The 15952-nt window shown below is 41.5% G+C and overlaps 1 protein-coding gene across 1 annotated transcript in view; it reads right to left on the bottom strand.

Annotated features, from left to right (window-relative positions):
* UMAD1 (UBAP1-MVB12-associated (UMA) domain containing 1) overlaps window positions 1-15952 on the bottom strand; it is a 219503-nt gene that overhangs the window by 189335 nt on the left and 14216 nt on the right. The gene's annotated exons all lie outside the window — the stretch shown is intronic.

A 15952-nucleotide genomic window follows, 5' to 3' on the forward strand; every position in this document is an offset into this window, starting at 1 on the left:
CAAGAAATTATACACATAAAACTAAAATCAACAGATAACATCAGAATCTGGAAAGATCTCGCTAACTATAACACAGACACCGGACTGAGGAAAGGAAAAACAAAACAAAACAAAAACTTGTCCAGGTTTCTTGACATGCCACCATCAGTTTAAGCATCATGAAACTGAGGCCACCTGAAAAAAAAGAAAGGAAGGCACTTCTAACAAACTCCATGGTCAGTTACCTGATTCAGACACTGGCGGGCTGAATGTATCCATTGCAACTTCAAATTCCCATCAGTGCAGATCTTTTGTGTTGGTAAGATTTTGTACCCCAACACATACCCACACACCACATTTCTCTTTCTCCTCCCATCTTCGTACATTCAGGGAGGACAACAACTCCTAAGAGACAACTGGAAAGGGAGTTGGGGGAACCTGAGAGGATACGTCACATTCTGAGCACAGTCCCTATAAGCAAAGCAACATAAGTCTTGGTGGCAGCAAGTGCTCCGCATTTTAATTTCATATATTCCACCCACACCAGAAGAGCAAGTAGGGAGGGTAAATAAAGATTTTATCTGAGCAAAGCCTTCTGGAAATGGAGAACTGTACTGAGGTTTGCAGAGGTTGACCTGCCCTAAGCCGTGAACCCGAATGGACAGTGATGGAGCTTATTTGTTGATAAACATACTTGGCCGATTTTACTTTTAAAGGAATAACAACTGGAGAAGAATAACACAAGGCATATGATCAAGAAAACTGTTCAGTAAAGGAAAAGGAACAGCCTCTGAAATCCTCAAAGAAAACACTTATAAGATACAGTGACGGGTCCAGATGAAAGGTCTGGAAATAGTTTGGCATCCTCCATAGAGGACAAGGAGACACGGCCCATAAGGACCTGGTGAAAAATGAGATTAGATGCAAAAGCAAGTGCAAAAGATGAAAAGACAGAGAGTGAGATGCGAAGAATAGTTGAGTAAGATGAAGAGAAGCCTATGGGAGAATGAAATGGTATTAGAAGAGAACTGGTTGGCTTACAGGCAGGAATTTATAAAAATAGAGCTCAGATTTAAAGACTTGAAAGACTGGAAAAGGCAACCAACTTCTCAACCTCAAGCAGTTGAAAATAAGATGAAGGGGCACCTGGGTGGCTCAGTGGGTTAAAGCCTCTGCCTTCGGCTCAGGTCATGATCCCGGGGTCCTGGGAACGAGCCCCGCATCGGGCTCTCTGCTCAGTGGGGAGCCTGCTTCCTCCTCTCTCTCTCTGCCTGCCTCTCTGCCTACTTGTGATCTTTAAAAATAAATAAATAAAAATCTTAAAAAAAAAGAACAGAAGAGGAAGAAGACCACTGAAGGAACTCCAGTTGATTAAGCATCAAATCAAGTATACAACCATTACACCTGATATTAAAACCTCAGCATGGATCCATGTGGCACGTAGTCAATTCCTTTACTTGGGATAAAATGGTTCAGGAATGGACGAAGAGGGTAGGTCTTCAGCTGAAGCCTAGCAGAGAAAAGTTACCCTCAAATAAAGGAGGGAAGAAGCACCTGCGGGGTGAATGCAGTGAGGGATGTAGCAAATCTGAGACATGTCTAGCCAAAACTGTAGGTCTGGCTTTAAAACAAGACCAGAGCAGCTGGGTGGCTCGGTCGGTTAAGCAGCTGGCTCAGGTCATGATCTCAGGGTCATGGGATCGGGCCCTCCACTGGGCTCTCACTAGAGTGTGCTTGAGATTCTCTCTCTCTTTCCCTCTCCCTCTGTTCTGAAATAAATATGTATATGTGTGTGTGTGTGTTAAAGGAGGACTATGACTAGTGGATATTTAGAACAGCCCTAGAGACGGAAAATTGCTCAGACCCCAGTGAGGGCCCATTCTCTAGTGGCCAAGGAAGTTACCAGAAAAGGAGGAAACTCCAAGAGGCTGGAGCCAATGGGCATGGAGAACAAGGACTGGGGTCCTTTTCCAGGAAGCAGAATCTGGGCATAATTAACAAGCATCCTCCAACCCAAGGTGGGGGCCCGCCAAAAAGCCTAGTCGCTCATTTCCATTTCAGAATTGCTACCATTCCATGACCACCATTCCCTTTCTGAGTGAGAGTGGTCCAGGCAGTATGTTTCCCAGTTCCACCAGCGTGGGAGGGGCCAGGGCATGGGTCATTTTAATTCACGAAGCCTCCAGACACACCTGGCACACCTGGGCCTGATGGAGAGACACTGGACTTGGAGTGTGATGCTGTGGCTGAATGGAGCAGTTCAGATGACTGCGCTTGGGGAGGGGTGAGTTATTTTGCCTACAATGAGGAGAACTGTGTGTGATGACCACAAAGGAGAACCACGGGATCATTAGGGTTGTTCACTGGCTCTCTGGCTTAGGGGGACAGAGGACTGCAGTGTTCTTTCCTCCTTGGAGGCAGATGCGGCCATGTGGCTTGCTCAGTTCACTGTGTCATGTGCCATCAGGGCACTACATCAAGGAGCTTTGTGACACACAGAGAAAGAGAAGCCCTTTCAAAACTGGTTCCTGTTCTAGCATGTAAAGAAAAGCCTTCTAATAGAAGGATTCAAATTTCCAATACGTTTTTTTTAAGGTTTATTTATCTATTTGACAGAGAGAGAGAGAGAGCACTCCAGGGAGGATGGCAGGCAGAGGGAGAAGCAGGCTCTCTGCTGAGCTGGGAGCCCAATGCGGGGCTCAATTCCAGGATCGTGGGATCACGACCTGAGTTAAAGGTAGGTATTTAACCGACTGAGCCATGCAGGTGCCCCTCCAATACCTTTTCATGTCTGGCCACAAAACAGAAATGGAACGAACATGGAAATTATAAAAAGGGCTCTGATAAGTCAGTCTCAAGCCCCCAAAATTGAAATCTGTTGTTATAAAAGCCAGCCCAAGAGGCACCCGGATGGCTCAATCAGTTAAACGTCTGACTCTTGGTTTCTTTTTTTAATTCAAGTGTTTTATACAGAATTTATAACTTAATTAAGTGAAGGATTTAAGCTTTCCATGACCTAAAACATCAAATTTAAACTATACACAGGCTCCATCAGTTTGTTGCTAGTATGACTGATTGGCAATGAATAATATTACAGTCTCTTCCTTTAGAACATTACAAACACTAGAAAAGGAGGGACAACTTGGGTTCCACGAGTCAAGCAATTTCCAGACATGGAAGAAATAGATTAGGAGTAAGAGAAAAGAAGTCAAGACAGAATGAAGGAACTCAGAATGGCAGCAAAGAATAGCTCACTACAAATATTCATCTGAGGGGCACCTTGGTGGCTCAGTGGGTTAAAGCTTCTGCCTTCGGCTCAGGTCATGATCCCAGGGTCCTGGGATCAAGCCCCGCATCGGGCTCTCTGCTCCACGGGGAGCCTGCTTCCTCTTCTCTCTGCCTGCCTCTCTGCTTACTTGTGATTTCTCTCTGTCAAATAAATAAATAAAATCTTTAAAAAAATATATTCATCTGAAAGAACTCTAAAATTGTTACAAAAATACCAGTCACCCTCGCACCCATCACTCCACCAATCTGGCCTCCACCCTAACTCCTTCTTCAAGATGTTTCTCCGTGAGAACAAGTTTCCAACTTTACAGGTCTTGGGATTCCCTTGTATAGCCAGTACTGCTGCTGACACTAATGAGTCATTCCACAAGGCACCAAGAAAGTCAGTGCACTCACACAGATTTACAGAAATCACTCCATGCAAGAAAAGACTATGTCCTGGACACTAGGATACATAATGCAATTATCTTTCTCCCAGGAGATTTTTTCCTGTCACTGAAAAACACACAGAGTGGCGCAAAAATATACCCTGGTGAGGCTGGCAATAACACTGTAAGCTCTCCCCTCTATGAACTACGCCCGAAGTCAGAGAGCTGTGTGGGTAGGTCACAACCCCAGCAGCTAGACTGAGCCATCCTGCCTGAGACTAGAAACAAGGTGAGTAACTACAATCCCCCAACATGTGTTGGACTCCTAGAGTGTCAGTCATTATACCAAATTGCTTTATGTACTCTATCTCCTACAACCTCATAGCCAGCTCTCCAGGTATGTCCAAGGATTCACAATGTGTAAGTGAAAGAATCAAAGTAAAGGAGATTAAGTATTGGTCCAAGTTTAAGTGGTTACTCAACAGCCGAGCTAGAATTTTAAATCAAGTTCTTTTGCAACCAAACTGAAAGCTTTTCATCAACAAAGCACCAAGACAAGGAGTCCTTGGCAGGTGGGACACTTGTGTTGGACTTTAATGTCATATCACTATCAGTCACATGCACAGTATCAGTCACATACATTTGATTCACTCCATTTCTATCTTTATCAATCCCTTCTTTCCCAAGTCTTGCTCAGCTCTAGGTTCTGAAGATATTTACTAATTCCATAGCATCTACGTTCAAGAACTTCATTTACTTTGTATTTCTATTATATAAACATTTATTAAGTGCTTAGGCCAGATACTGACCAAGCATTGCCGATGCAGCACCCAACTTATATCCAGAAGGAACAAGTGCAGCCTCAGCCCACCATAATTCTGAGACAATCCTTAGCAACAATAAGAGTGAATTAAGAGCCCCATCCCCAAAGTGGAGGAAGCTGGTAATAGTCCTGCTGCCCCAAGTGTAATATATGGGAAGCCCCAAGCACTCATGCTTCTCATGTACACAGCCTTGACAGCTGGCCTTCTGCTTGGAGTTCTCAAGCATATTCCAGTCTCATTTCCTTATTTACAATTTTCAATATTTTAAAAATTGTCTACAGTAAGTGAATTTTATACTTATAAACAAGAAAAATGCCAGTATTTTCTCTTAAAAATTCATTACTAACCAGTAGCAATGTTCTTGCTTGGCTGAGCTGAGACCCAACCCAGAATGAATGTCTCCTAATTCTCAAACATGGGAATCCTCAAGCTACCTCAGTATGGATGGGGGATGAAAAATTCACCTGCCCCAGCCACAAGCTGGGAGATAATACTTGCAAGTCACATATCTGTTAAAGAACGCATACCAAGGGGTGTCTAGGTGCCTCAGCTGGGTAAGCGTTTGCTTTCAGCTCAGGTCATGATGGCAAGGTACTGGGATGGAGCCTTGCATCAGGTCCCCTGCTCAGCACAGTCTGCTTCTCTCTCTCCCTCTGCCCCTCACCCCTGCTCATGTTCTCTCTCGCGCAAAAATAAATAAAATCTTAAAACAACAACAACCACACATATCTAGAAAACATAAAGAACTCTTTTTAAATTTTTATTTATTTATTTATTTGATAGAGAGAGAGGTCACAAGTAGGCAGAGAGGCAGGCAGAGAGAGAGGGGGGAAGCAGGCTCCCGCCGAGCAGAGAGCCCAATGTGGGGCTTGATCCCAGGACCCTGAGATCACGACCTGAGCCAAAGGCAGAGGCTCAACCCACTGAGCCACCCAGGTGCCCATAAAGAACTCTTAAAGCTCATTAATGAGAGGGACATCTGGGTGGCTCAGTAGGTTGGACGACTGCCTCTGGCTCAGGTCATGATTCCGGAGTCCAGGAATCAAGTCCCGCATCGGGCTCCCAGCTCCACGGGGAGTCTGCTTCTCTCTCTGACCTTCTCCTCGCTCATGCTCTCTCTCACTGTCTCTCTCTCAAATTAAAACAAAACAAAACAAAACAAAAAAACCCTCATTAATGAGAAAACAATAAAAACTGGGCAAAAGCTATGACAGACACTTCATAAAGAAGGTATGTGGATGCCAAACAATCACGTGCAAAGATAGTCAACATCTTTAACCAACAGGCAAAGGCAAATTAAAATCTAAGCAAGATACCACCATATAACAATTAAAATATTTAAAATTTAGAAGGCCTGCTATGCCGAGTGCAGGCAAAAATGTGGAACAACTGGAAGTCTTGTATATTGCAGTAGGTGTGTAACATAGTACAACCACTATGAGTAAGAATTTGGCAGCTTCCTGAAAATATAAACATACATCTACCATATGATCCAGACCTTCTCTCAGGTATTTACCTAAGAGAACTGAGAGCGTATGTCACACTTGTACACAAATGTCAGCCAGCTTTTTGAGTAAGAGCCCCCAAATGGAAACAACCCAAATGTCCAAAACCAGATAAATGGATACAGTGTGGCATATCCATAACACTGTTCAGCAGTAAAATGGAATGAAGTCCTAAAATATGCTGCAACATGCATGAATCTCAACAGAATTAAGCTGAGTGAAAGAAGCCAGACTAAAAAAGAGTTCATATTGTACGATTCCATTTATAAGAACTTCCAGAAAATGCAAACTAATGTATAGTGACAGAAAGCAGATCAGTGGTTGTCTGGGGAATGGGGAAGCAGGGGGCGGGTGGAGGAAGGAGGGATGACAAAGAAGCACAAGGAAACGTTGGGGCTGATGAATATGTTCATTATAGTGATTGTGAGGATGGTTTCAGGGGCATAAATGCATCTCAAAACTCATCAAACGATACACTTTCAATATGTGAAATTTTTTGCATGTTGTAAGAACTCAATAAAACTATTTTAAAAATTCACTATTAGCACAATAACCTAGATGTCATAAAAATGTTTAGTTCACAATGATTCGGAAAATTGCCTCCAAACTCTTAAACCCCTGTGCGTGTGTTACAGATACAGTCTTTGTATAAAAGACAAAATGCTTCTCTTCTCTGTGTAGTCACACAAAACAGAAAAATAAAAGGACAGTGTCTTCACTTTTAAATAGTATACAGAAACTGCATCTAAAAGGGTTATTAGCTTGATCACGAGGCAGCGCAGCTCTTTTTGCTCTGAAAGGCCAGAGAGTAGGGTGAGTATTATATTTATTTTTCCCTATTATTCTAAGGCTTACCTATTAAGTAATATCACCCATGACAAAAGGATGAAGGCAACCTGGTTTTCTCAATTTGATTATCTTCTTTCAATTTCAATACACTAGATAATGTAAAATGCAAATACACCACAATTCCCATCTGTGATTGATCAACAGCAGTCACTTAACAGTAATAACATACAAGTTTCCCCTGCTATCCAAATGTAGAGAGTTTCTAGAAAAGCATTTTGAAGCCAAAATGGCATAAAACGAAAAAGTAGTTAGCATTAATTTATATGGAACAATTTTTGAACATGCCCGGACTCCCAAGATAATTTCTCTTCAGCTTTTCAGGTACCTTAGGACACATCTAGCTAAGGGATACACAAAATAAATGCAGATAAAGCCAGGGCAGAGTGGAGAGCTATAGCGGCTTGATGCTGAAATGCTCAGTGTAGTTCCCAGGAAAGGAGCTTGGAGGGGCCACACACTGCCTCTGTAATAGCTTGCTGCAAACCAACACTGACCCTCTTTTTACTTTCCACCTTTTTTTCATAAAAGTGGAAAATCCTCCTCAGACTTGTTTCAGTCAGCGACAACAGGTACTAAGGTGAAGTCTTTCGTAAGAGCAAAGCAGTATAAGGTGAACTTTCAAAAAGCAGGGGATACCTGTATGCATACACACGTGCATGGCTTCATCCCGCCCCCTTCATATTTGCTCCCGAAGGAATCCAGAAGAGTCAGTGAGAATTAGAAGAGCCCTGTTGGGACTTCACAACTAGGTAGCCTTGAGTTCAACGTCATCTGCTGGGTAGCGTACAGACACAAAGCAAGGAGAAGGAGGGCCTCTGCTGTAAGAAGGGTCACTAAGAACAAACAGTACAGTGCGTTTGGAGGACAGCAAAGGGATTATTAACCTAGGTGGCTCAGTCGTTAAGTGTCTGCCTTCAGCTCAGGTCATGATCCCAGGGTCCTGGGATCCAGTCCTGCATCAGGCTCTCTGCTCCACGGGAAGCCTGCTTCTCTCTTCCCCACTCGCCCTGCTTGTATTCCCGCTCTCTGGTCAAATATATAAATTAATTAATTAATCTTTTTAAAAGGGTGGGGGGATTAACTTCAACAGAGGCATGCACATAAGCAGCAGAAATTAACACTGCAAGAGCAAGGTCAAGAGCAAGGTGGAGACAAATTTTTGAAAGGGCTGAAGAGTCAAGAATATGTTAGAATAGCCAGTTGCAGACCAGGCTCTGTTTAGTGTTACTGTATGGTCTAGGATCTTGAGGAAGGTTGTGTTTCAGAAAGATTAAGTTTAACATGACATGCTGAAGAGGCTGACTGAGAGCACGGAGTCAAGAAGTTAGAGAGCTGTAGCATAAAGGGATTAGATTAGATGGGCGACATTTGAATAAAAGGAAGCGAGGTGCACAAATATGGAGAAGGACCTAGTAACTCTCTGCTCTACAAAAACGCAGATGGGAAGAAATTACCATAAGGCGACTGAGAGTTTAAGCCTGAGGGACTGAAGAAAGTGATATTATGAATTAGAAAAGAAGGAAAGGGAAGTTCATTTTGAGAGAGGAAATATAATGAATTCCATTTCAAACCAGCTAAAGGTAAGGGAAACAGGACTCGCCCAAATATAAATATGTAAAACGCAGTTAGAAAAATAAGGCCTAGTGCCCCAGAGAAAGGGAGTTGTTATCACATAAGTGGTAGCCAAAATCAGGAACATCAGTGGTATTTCAAACGGAAAATGTGAAAGTTCAGGGCTTGAGGTCACGATCTCTAAGATCTCAGATTATACTATGACAATGCATCCCCTTAATTCCCACCAAAGTGATATGTACACTCCCTTTTCTTCAGTATTTTCAAAAACATACTTGTTCCATGTTTCAAAACTGCAGAAACAACTGACCTCTTCAGCATAACCCAGGGGTGGTAAAATCAAATGCCAGTCAGCTAAGAATGCGTGAAGCCAGCCTCCTGTGAGACAGAGAGTGATAGGGAGTGCGGCTGGTCTCCCGGGGCACCTCCAGAGAGGGAGGGAGGGAGACAGATACCCAGGGAGCCACGAGGAGGAGCCCTTCACCAAAACAAGGCTTGTAAGGGCTTGATTCAGGAACCAGTGAAAGGCAGCTTTTGACAGTTTTGAGTTAAGGAAACCTGAACTCAGATTTGCACACGCCGTTACAGTCGAGCTAAAAACAACAGTTGAGCTAAAAACAACAATAAGAACAGTAACAACAACAAACACACATGGGACCAGGCTGAAGCTACCGTTAGCTCACCTCTCCCCCACGAAGATGATTCCAAAGCATCTAGAAAGCTCAGTGGAACGCGGCCTGAACGTCTAAAGCTGCCTGGGTCTGAAGGGCCCATTTTAAGGCCTGTGAGCAGGACGAGGAGCCTGGGGCTCCCTACTGCTGCTCCTGCTCTCTCAGTCCTCTTAGAGAACCTTCCAGCTAAAGTGATTTATTTTTCCTCAAACATTTTTTAATAGATCATTTTAGCTGATATGATCTACTTATACTTCTTTAATCATTTGCTTTAACATCTTTTTTTTTTTTTTCTTAAAGATTTTATTTTTTTGTATGGCAGAGAGAGCACAAGCTGGGGGAGCGGCAGAGGCAGAGGGAGAAGCAGACTGCCCACTGAGCCGGGAGCCCGATGCGGGACTCCATCCCAGACTCCTGGGATCATGAGCTCAGCAAAGGCAGTCACTAAACCTACTGAGCCACCCAGGCGTCCATAACATCTTTTCCATATACTCTTTGCAGTATGTCTTTTGGCTGTATTTGTTTTATACTATTTTATTCTCTCTGTAGTTTTCCTAATTTACTGGTTTCTTAAAAAAAAAAAAAAACTAGCAGGCCTTCTAATTATAAAAGTAATTTCTATTTTTGTGTGTGAAAGAGTTGAGGGGATAAGCATGCTTATACTTAGAAAACAAAAATATGGAAAACTATACAGTGAACCTAATAGCTATCATTACCAGGATGCATGACCAGTTTATATTCACTGTACAGTTCTCCTGTAGTATTCACATTTTTCTATTTTCTGTCTAAAAAACAAAACAAAACAAAAAAACCAGAAGGCACCTTTGGTGTTTCCAGTGATAGTTTCGTGAAGGAACGTGGGCCTAGTGTCACCAACTCTGATTTTTCAAGACAAAGTGGATATCGAATTATTTTGGAAAAAATCTAGTTTTTAGGTGATAGCAACAAACTAAAAATATTTTTAAAATGCTCCAGAGATTGAATAAACCTTCCACAAACTGGATGTGGCCTTCAGGTGCATGTTAAACCCAGGCCAGGAATGTGCATTATGGCTTAAATCTCATCAACATAAAGAAAAATTGTGAAAAGCTTTGGAATTTAGCAGATCTTCTGGCTAGCTTATCCATCTGGATTATGGTAACTTTTGTTTATCTTTGACTAGGTTATGTCAGCACGCTATAGGAGGTAACTTGTAGAAAATGATAGTCATGCCAGTAATTCCTCTCCACAGAAATTTATCAGGTAGAGTGCATTCATTACTGCTCTGTGTGATAGTGACCAGTTTTGAATCCATTTGTAAATTAACATTCCCTTCTTTGACTAGAAATGTGTGGTGATACTTTGAGTTCTCTTTTGAACAAGTTATAATATCTTACAACTTCCCTCCTTAATTAGTTCAGTACTCTTTTTTATATTTGTATGAAAGAGATTAATTTAACCCCTTTTAAAATTTATCCATTACTTTTGGACTACCAAATAGGATTACCCAAAGGTTTTCCCTCTGTTTTGCCATCCCAGATAGCTGTTTTATTTTTAAAGGTTTGTGATACTGGTGTAATAGGGGAAAGGTATGGGTATCTGAGAGGATAAGCAAGTGGGGAGCAAGGAAAGGACCTTTAAACTGATGTCACAGATAAGCTCCCAGGAAGTCTGAAAGCGAATTAATTGAACGGAAGCATTAACACAAATTTTATTCTCACCTCTCTGATTTTATGTTTAGACTGGCCCCTCTCCCCCAAAACATTCCAGAAACAAACATACAAACAAACAAAAACAAAGAACTGAATCTTGGATCTGTAGCTGTTTTTCAAACTGCAGGTCCCAATCCTTTAGCAGAAGCAAACTCAATTTAGTGGGTCATGACCACATTTTTAAATAGAATGAAATAAGAAACAAAAAAAAAAAAGAAGAAGAAAGGGAAAAGAAGCAAAAAGATATCAGAGAGTATCACATATGGTAAATAATGGTTTCTGAACTTTGGCTTTGGGTGTTAGAACATGATATGAAACGTATCTCTTAGTTTGGGTTGCAGGCAAAAGTTTCAAAGCCACTAATCTTACAGCACTGCTCACATAACCCCTAAAAGGACTGTGAGACATTATGCACCTGTTTGCACTTTTAAAGGTAACATCTAGAACTAATCCACTGAAAATTATAAAGGATGTAGTTTCTAGCATATCATAAATATACAAATGTGGAAATAAAACTGTTATAACATTATTTTAAACTTCCCCAATGGACTCTAAACACCAGAACATTTTAATATCCACCATCAACAATTTTAAAAATACATGAACAAGTTCTTTCTAACAGTAGGAAATTTTACATTGCTCTTTTTTCTCCCTGAACTGGAATTTCGATTCCACTTCCCCTGGTCTGTAGCAGCTCAGAGATGTCCTCAGAACACACCAGCGCAGTTTTTACAACATAGCCAGATGCGTACAAAGTGGTGATGGCAACCTCACTTTGAAGACAGCCCGTCCTTTAATGTAACACTTTTAACCTTTTCACTTGTCACCGAACTGGAAAGTGAAATCATGTGCATATATATCAGCCATTAAAAACTGAAGTGATATGATTTAAGAAAACTCACTTCCCTAACAAGATGAATATGGCTGCTTTTAGCAAGCATTGATAAGTTAAACAGGTATGATTTTTAGCCTAAACAGAGTATCTAAAATACTTAGAAAGGTGGAAGATCTTGAGCTAGAAATTCATAATTATAAAGCACCAGGCAAGACAGGATTCTGGAAAAGTGTAAAGGCGCTCCAGAGAATTTCACAGGAAGATTTCACACAGGGGCCAAGTTGGAATTCTTTTCTTCATTCTGTAGGCTTTTTATTAATCTGGGTTGGGGGGTGTTTCTAGTTTGTCACCCCAACTTGGTGACTTTTAACAGTTGGCTTTACTTGCCATGGGGAGCAGCACAAAGGCTTCATCTGATAATCTCAACTGCCAGCTACTCATTAGCATGTAAGAGGCATACCACCAGGAGCTGTTTGCAATCATTAGCTGTTGCTATAATAATAAAATCCTGCTATCTTGGAAGCATTACATAATCTGAAATTACTAATTTTCTGGAATTTTCTCCAGCAGAGCTGCTTTTCAAGCATATGACAAAAATGTCTTGAAAAGTCACAAGCTGGTCCAAGAAAGTTTTAGAACAGAACCTTCCTTCTTCTCGTATCCTTTTTACATCATTGCATATAGACATCTCACCAAGAGAAAAATGGACCTCATACAATTTTACTCTCCTCTATTACTTTGGAAATAAATATGACCCCTAAAGTCTCTCTTAGAATTATCATCAGGGAGGTTTCACATAGTTTTACTGTTATTGTTGTTGCTGAATTTGGGGATTTTTGTTGGTCTATTTTCCTCTTAATTAGCTAACTACCCTATTGTTTTCAGAATCAAGACTGGTATCCTGGCAGTGATAAGAACTGGCTGCTTTTTCCAGTCTGGGCTTTACTCATTAAAAAAAAAAAAAATAAAAAATAAATAAATAAATAAACAAGAACACCATAATAATAATGTTCCCCCCTGATTCTACTAATTTAAGAAGGCAAAATCTCAGAGGACTTAAGATTGCAGAGGAGTAGGGAGACCCTAGAACACAGCTGGAACACAGCTATCTAAATACCAAATCATTCTGGACACCCAAGCAATCAATCAGAGGACTGAGAGAGTAAAAATGCACAACTTAGAGCTGAAAAACAACAAAAACCACCACATCGTGAAAAGTAGGCAATGCAGAGAGCTGATTTGGAGGACAGAAGAGATGTGGGTACTGCTAGGGAGCCCTGATTGCAGAGTGAGGACTGAGAAAGAGTGGAAATGGGCGCACAGAGAATTGCACAAGAAGTCTTCCCTAAAACAATGACCGGGAAAAGGAGAGGAGTAGACCATCGCAAGTTTTTATAAACGAGGAAGCACAGAGTGTGAGGTTTCAGAGGTGGGCAACATCGCCGGGGTCATGCCTGGGTCTTAACAATGTTCCAGTGAGGAAGGAGGGCAGAGACTCAGGAGTGGGCAGCAAGGTCTGAGGATGCCCTGGGTTGCATGTGGAGAGGCAGTTTCCCTGCTGGAGTACCTTTGGGAGATGGGGTGCTATGACCTCTCCAGGCCAAGGGACCCAGAGGACACCACTGAGCTGCCCCATTGGCTAGCACAGAAACACAGGCATGGGCTGAAGGCAGCGAGTCCTGGCAGGCTTCCTGCTGTGCCTTGCCATAAACTCCAAGCCACCGTGTGGTTGCACCTCTGATTTCTGGGACAAACCTTCAGGCAGCTGCAGCTCAACCAGGCCCTCCCCCAAGGGATCAGCGTGGATCTTGCCCACAGGGATCTCTAAACTTTGGAGTTTTGGAACTCAGCCTGTACCTGAGATAAAACACAGGAGTGCCATTACAGCTGGCAGACAGACACCTCAGAGGCAGGCAGGGTGAAGACAGGGATGTCAAAGAGGCCTGGGACACAGGAGTGGCGACTGTGTGCTCTTCTGTGAGAGATTCCTGAAGGGTGGCAGGTGCTAGCTCCCCATCCCAGGAGGAGAGAGCCATTTCCACCCCGCCCATCAGTGCTGAAAAACTTCAGGGAGCAAAACAGCACCACCTAGTGGAGACCAAAGCTACTTACACCAAGTCCCACCCTCCTGGAACCTTGGAGGGGCATCTCTACCTGCAAGTCCACCTGAGAATCAGAGCAAGGGTCCCCTCCTTCAGGTAACAAGCAAAAACCCCTCGCAGGCACCTAGTCTACAGCTCAGAGTGCAGCAAAGCTTCAGCTCTAGGGTAAATAGGATCTACCTTCCTTTTTATTTTTATTTTCTATTATTATTTTTAATTAAATGTTTTAAATTTTATTATTTAACGTGTTTTTTACTTTTTAATTTTTAAAAATTTATTTAAAAATTTCAAAGATATTTTTTGGATCTAGCTTCTTTTAACAAGCAGATCAAAACATACCTAGGATCTAGGTTCCTTTTTTTTTCCCCCCTGGACAAAATGAAAAGATGGGAGGAACTCACCCCAAAAGAAAGAACAGGAAAAAAGTCACAGAGAGGGGTTTAATCAATACAGATATAAGGAAGATGTCTGAACTAGAATTTAAAACAACAATAATATGGACACTAGCTGGGCATGAAAAAAGCACAGAAGACACTAGAGAATCTCTTATTGCGGAGATTAAAATAACTAAAATCTAGTCAGGCCAAAATTAAAAATGCTGTAACCCAGAGGCAAACATGAACAGATGCCATGACAATGGAGATGGATGAAGCAGAAGAAAGAATTACTGATACAGAAGATTAAAATATGGAAAATAATGAAGCTGAAAAGAAGACGGAAAGAAAATTATTGGATCATGAATGTAGACTTAGGGAACTCAGTGACTCCTTAAAGCATAACAGCATTCATATCATAGGAGTCCCAGAAGATGAAGAAAAAGAAGCAGAAGGTTTGAGTTCCTGAAAACTTCTCTAATCTAGGGAAGGAAACAGACATTGAAATCTAAGAAGCAAAAAGAACCCCCACTAAATTCAACAAAAGCTGTCAATCCACAAGAAATATTACAAATTTAAAAAAACAATAGACAAAGAAAGAATCCTGAAAGCAGCAAGGAAAAAGAACCCTTAACGTATTCCAAGATACAAGGTAAAGACAGATCAGGTTCGCAGCAAATCTGTCCATAGAAATTTGACAGACCAAAATTTGACAGACCAAAAGACAGTGGCAGGATATACTCAACGTGCTAAATGGGAAAATACCTAACCAAGAATACCTTATCTAGCAAGCTGTCATTCACAACAGAAGGACAAATAAAAAACCAAAGGCATTCATGACCACTAAACCAGCCCTGCCAGAAATATTAAAGGAGACTCTTTGAGTGGAGAAAAGAAGACCAAAAGCAACAAAGACTAGCAAGGAACAGAGAACACCAGCAGGAAAAGCGAACAAACAAACAAAAAACAACCTTATAGGTAATATAACAGCATCAAATTCATATCTTTCAATAATCACTCTGAATGTAAATGGACTAAATGCTTCAATCAAAAGACATAGGGTATCAGAATAAATTTTTTTAAAAAATCTATATGCTGTCTATGAAAGACTCATTTTCGAACCTAAAGACACCTCCAGATTGAAAGTGAAGTGATGGAAAACCATCTATCATGTTAATGGACATTAAAAGAAAGCCAGAGTAGCCGTACTTATATCAGACAAACTAGATTTTACTTATTTACTTATTTATTTTCTGAGAGAGAGAGAAACGCACATCCACACACACATATAATGGGGAGTAGGAGAGACAAATAACAGGGGGAGAATCTTAAGCAGACTCTGCATTGAGAGCAGAGCCTGATGTGTGGCTGGATCTCACAATCCTGAGATCATAATCTGAGCCAAAATCAAGTTTCAGATCCTTAATCAACCGAACCACCCAAATGGCCCCAGACCAAAGACTGCAACAAGAGATGAAGGAGGGCATTGTATCATCCAAAAGATGCAACAATTATAGGTATTTATGCCCCCAACTTGGGAACACCCAAATATATGAAACAATTAATAACAAACATACGAAAACTCATTGATAATAATAAAATAATAGTAGGGGACTTTAACACCCCACTTCCTGCCATGATAGATCATCTAAGTAGAAAATCAACAAGGAAACATGGCTTGGAATAACACATCGGACCAGATGGACTTGACAGATACATTCAGAACATTTCATCCTAAAGCAGCAGAATACACATTCTTTTTCACTGTACACGGAACACTCTTCAGAACATAATCACACACTTGGTCACAAATCAGACCTCAAGAGGTACAGAAAGACTTAGATCATACATGCATATTTCCAGACCACGCCACTATGAAACGAGGTCAGCCAAA

Source organism: Mustela erminea, chromosome 11 (assembly GCF_009829155.1).
Source record: "Mustela erminea isolate mMusErm1 chromosome 11, mMusErm1.Pri, whole genome shotgun sequence".
Lineage (NCBI taxonomy): Eukaryota > Metazoa > Chordata > Mammalia > Carnivora > Mustelidae > Mustela > Mustela erminea.